Source organism: Poecilia latipinna, unplaced genomic scaffold, assembly GCF_001443285.1.
Source record: "Poecilia latipinna isolate Pla-1442-1.1 unplaced genomic scaffold, P_latipinna-1.0 Scaffold2483, whole genome shotgun sequence".
Taxonomy (NCBI): Eukaryota; Metazoa; Chordata; class Actinopteri; order Cyprinodontiformes; family Poeciliidae; genus Poecilia; species Poecilia latipinna.
In genome coordinates this window covers 1-5,099 of record NW_015115099.1, presented here as the reverse complement: position 1 = coordinate 5,099, position 5,099 = coordinate 1, and the positions used below count along the sequence as shown (strand labels likewise).

The following is a 5,099-nucleotide window of genomic DNA, read 5'->3' as shown; positions in this document are numbered from 1 at the left end:
AATATGTGTGTAGGGTTGCACTGATTGCAGTTTTCTGGCCAATCGCCAATTACCAATCTTTAAAAAGTCTGGCCTGCCCATTTTGATTTTGGCTGATATGATTTTTTTTTTCTGTCTGAAATGTCCCTAAATATAGCAAGAAAGTCACTGAGTTGTAACAGTGGGGTGAATATTGTTAACTGTAAATGTTGAGACCTGATTTGGTGGGTCAGTCAAAGCTCTCACTGTAGAGCAGGAAAGGACAGAGGATGATTTATAAACCTTTGCTGATGAAGATAAGATTAGGGAATAAGATGGGCTTCACGTGTAAATCACAATCCCCCAAAATTAAGGAAATCGGCGCCCAGAAATCAACTGGTTGATAAATCAGTTGGCCAATAAATGTATCCTATATTATACATGTATATAATGTAAAGAGCACTGCCAGAGATTAAATAAGTTTATAGCAGGTGTGTGAATGATTTAATAATCGGACTGCTGATTGCAGCCAGTCCACATTGTTAGCAGAACTAGAGGGCCCCAAAACCATACTTTGCTTAAGGCCCCATGGTGGCTTGGGCCGGCGCTGGGACATCGTATTGAGATATTTACTGTTTACATTGCTCAATGGAAACATTCTTCAAAACACCATTATAATCTTTATCGCTACTGACAATTTTATTTCAACATACCCAAACTCTGCATTGATCCTTTCATAAAAAAAAGAAAATCCTAATATGAGCTCTTCAGATTATGGGATGCATTAGCTGCATGATCAGACTTTAATGTGTTTATTTCTAAATTTACCTTTCTGGAAAAATGTTAAAAGCAAAGAAGGACCTGGTTTTAAGAGTCACAATTTTAATGCAAAGAAACAAAAAGTCAAATCTTGCATTTTGTATATTTGCTGTTTAGAAAAATCAGGGGAGTTACTTTAGAGAAAGTTTGTGCAAGAAAAGCACAGACTCCAAGAAAAGCACCCTGAGTAACTCCTTTTAAACATTCTTGTTGTTCTATATTGTTTTATGTTTTAAAGAAAAACAATCAGACTATGTTACTTATTTGGACAAATTTGATCTTACTACAAACCTTTGAGCAGTAGTATTTACACAAATACAAAAAGAAATCTTTGTTGATCCTAAGTTGAGTTTTAAATTGTATTTTTTTCTCTTTTAGGCATTTTTATTCAATGTTTTATTTTTAGAGTTTTGTAAGAACAATTTACCATCATAACAGAGGAAGGGTTTTCTTTCATCACAGTTCTCATTCTTCCATCTGCCTCCATCATCAAACACAGTCATGGCACATTGACCACTGTTGATTTTCTGATTATTAAACTTCAGATTCCAGTGTCTGAAGGAGGAACTGTTTCCATCTGACCACATCCAGGTGTCACTAAACAGACAGATAAATATGTACCTTGAATTTGCAGTCAAATTTAACCCCTTGTTCACCTCTCCAGCCTTTAGCTGCTTCTTTCCACTGATCAGGTCTGTGTGTTTCTGTCTACAGTAACTCTGAGCTTCCATCCAGTTCGTCGACTCATAAATCAAGCCGTATCTCTGTGATGAATCATTTTCTGTGAAATAAACAAGTCAGAGCTCAAAACACTTTCACGTGTAAGTTTTAATACAAACATGAATGAGAGGATTTAGACAAACACAGAGGACTGTTGTCTCACCATGATAGCAGAGAAAATCCAACAGCTTGATGTTTGGTTGTAGACTGTCCTCAGTGAAATGCTCAGTGCCTGATGTTGATTTTTGTTTTAGCACCGAGACTAAATTTGAGTATTCAAACCATAAACTAACCTGATATGCTGATGTTTACATCCTGTGATCCAATACTACTATTATTTACGCCATAGTCTTAATTTTCCAAAATACTGATTTTGTTCTTAAAAGTATTGTTTTTTTGTCTGATTGGCCACTGCAAGATACTATCATTTTTCAACATCATTTGATCCAAGTTATATTGTTCCAGTTTAATATCGCTGTAAACATTTAGTGGGGCAACAAAGAAATTCAAAAAGTTGTCTGACTTTAGCATAAAAAAGTTAATAACACTTTAAATGGAATTTCATTGTATTTAATTTTAACTTGATTTTACTAAGTGCAAAACAGGTTGCTTGAAAATGGCACACTAAAAGTTCATTTTAATATTTCTAAAATATAGTCAGTACATTAAATTTTAGTATTTTTCATCTGGGATGATTCTGACAGCAAATGTAGTTCCAGTAGCAGGTTGGACATAAACACAAGAAAAGTAGACATGCTAATGTTTTTTATTCTCAGTTTGATATTTATAAAGTATATCAACAGTTGATGTTCTGGTTGAAAAAGTTGTTTTACAAATACAGATAAGTGTTAATAGTAAGTTCAATACTGACATTTTATTTTGGTATTTTCCAAATAAAATAGTAACCATTCACTATAGGAGCTGGAACTTATTTTTATTATGGAAAAAAATACACATCAGTCAGGACAGGTTGTCTGAATCAAGGAAGAACCCTGAAGCCATGGTAACTGAGCTGTAACCATGACGATCAGTCTGCAGGTCACGGACGCAACTACATACTTTATGAGGTGTATGCGAACATGTCATGGTTTTAAACATTTTTTTAAAAAAACCTTTAAAAAAATGTTACTGTTATGTCAGCACATATCATCAATGCTGGCTTTGCTTAACAATCCCATACAGGATTGATTTCAAAACCCTAAAATTAGTGTTAAGGCTCTTCGTGGTCATAAAACAAGTTAAAGAGTCTGAAAAAGACGCACCATTTCCTGATCGTAACAAATGAACGCCCCTTTCTAAAGCTTCTGGACGCTACTAAACCACAATGAGGAACCATTAGCCACAAACAGGAAATACCTGGAAGGAACTTTCTCGGGAGTGGCTGACAATCACTCCAAGAGTGCAAAGAAGACTCACGCAAGAGGTCGCAAAATAATTCAGAAAAAAAAAAAAAAAAAAAACATCTGAAGCCCTGCAGACCTCAGATAAGTTCAGTGATCATGATTCAGCAGAAGGATAGAAACTGGGTCAGAACTCAGATCTTCATCTGAGAGTTACAAAGGTTGAAACTCATCGTTCACCCAAACAGGACCTGAAGCCCATTAGTCCAAAAATCATCTTGTGAACTGATGGGACAAAAGTGGAACTTTTTACAAGCTGTGTGTAATATTATATCTGTTGTAAAAAAAAAAAAAAAAACACTGTACAGAAAGTCCAACATGTGGTGTGATGGTCTGTGGCTGCATTCTTTGCTACACTGTACTATCACTCATGGTGTTAAAAAAAAAAAAAAAACAGGAAGGAGAATGTCCGCCCATCAGTTTGTGACCTTTGGGTCTGCATAACCTATGCAGGTCGACCAGCAAGTCTACCTTCAAATAATAATTAAAACAAAATGAAGGTCTGGGAGGTGATGGGATCTGATTGAGACGTTTCCTCCAGAGCGATGTCAACGGCTCATTAGCATTTATTGCAGTGGATGGTTGGTTTTGTTTGTCGTTTTTCTTCCTTTGTTGTTTTTCTTCCTCAGTAGACGAACTGACCGTGGTTATTAAATTCAAAAATTTGCATGGTGATATAGTGAACAAAATAATAAACACAAAAACTGTATTGAAAGAAATGATCTTTTTTAACCTTAAAGTGTTTGCAGATATTTCTCTGTATACTCAACCTGCTTCATGCTCTACATTCACAGAAGCTTCCTCCACCCCTCCCTCCCTCCCTCAGTTTTTTTTTTTTTTCTAACTTTGCTGACTGCAGCGAGCAGAAGAGGAAACAGACACTGCTCCGCTCCCCACAGAGATGGCTGGTGGTCGCTTTCGCTGCCTGAGCTGCCTTCTCGCGTACACGGCCGCGCTGCTTCTCGGGGTCTCCCGCCACGGTACGTGACCTGGTCTGCCCCTCATGTTTACTGCCATGGATGGTGATCGACCTCCCGGTTTTCTGTAGTTGTGACTTTGACAAAGAATTACGATTCGGTTCCTTAGAACGGGATATTTGCATACCTCCTTGGAAAAGGAGGTGTTGTTTCTTCAATGTTTTTTTTATTCTTTCCTCGTAGTGCATTGTTTTTTGTATTGATTTTTCAATACAATATCTTATCATTAAGAAGGTTTTCTTAAAATATTAACTCCTGTCTGCTTTTGAAGCTGAAGTTGCATAATAATTTGGGAATTGGAACATGGAAAATTTGTGTTCTGTGACGATCTGAATTTATTCTCCTTGTCCTTTGTGGCTGAATATTAAGACTCGGGAGTTGCATGTTTCTGTGTTGGCAGATTTCCTGCTACATATGTATGGAAACCTTTGCAACTTGGAGATAGATCATCTTTTCTTTTTTTGTCCCACTCCTAGTATGTCTCTGCAAAAAAAAGATGGTGTGATAAGAAACTCTTTAATGTGCAATTTTTTCTCTCTCTCTTACTTCATTATTGTGGCTTTTTACCAGCCACAGTCATTTCTGTAATTTTGTTTTCTTTACGCAGGCAGCGATTCAAACGAACTCAATTTATGCCGATATCTCAGATTTTTCATCTGCAGTTGTAAGTACACACAAGCCTTACAATGAGCAAATGTTTACAGTGATTTATTGTTTCCTGAGTTTTTTTTTCTCCTTAATACATACGAATGCAAACCTGCAGGGTCCCTCTGATAAGCCCTGCTCTCTGTACGACACTATTGACACCAGAAACAGCCCGGATCACCAGATGGTAAGAGCTAAACCTCAGCGGTGACCCAGGAGGGCGCGAGTTAGGTGGTGCAATAGCTCCCCCTGGTGGATATCAGATTATTACTTTCCTTTTCATTCAAGTTAATATTATGTGGTTGTTGCAATATTTTCCTCGCACAACACAGCTTATTAAAAAAAACCCACCAATGATTGTTGTTGAGTAAAAGTAAATTCCATCTCGCGACAGGAAATGAACTTGTACGCCTATTTTCACTTCCGATAAACAATTGAAAGCAGCACAATGCGAAAATGGATTGTTTTATACCTACATTTTAAAGGATGGGGGCTGAGGCAGAGATGTCTGTCGGTTTACATTGAGAACATATTATCCTTGGCTTTTACAACTAAGAATATATATATATATATATATATA

The 5,099-nt window shown here is 36.8% G+C and overlaps 1 long non-coding RNA gene across 1 annotated transcript; it reads left to right on the top strand.

Moving 5' to 3' along the window:
- Window positions 1–3,743: 3,743 nt before the first annotated feature.
- LOC106937992 (uncharacterized) lies at window positions 3,744–4,705 on the top strand. Its single transcript, XR_001422507.1, has 3 exons — window positions 3,744–3,877; window positions 4,482–4,538; window positions 4,638–4,705. It is a non-coding gene; the product is annotated as an uncharacterized LOC106937992 (long non-coding RNA).
- Window positions 4,706–5,099: the final 394 nt, after the last annotated feature.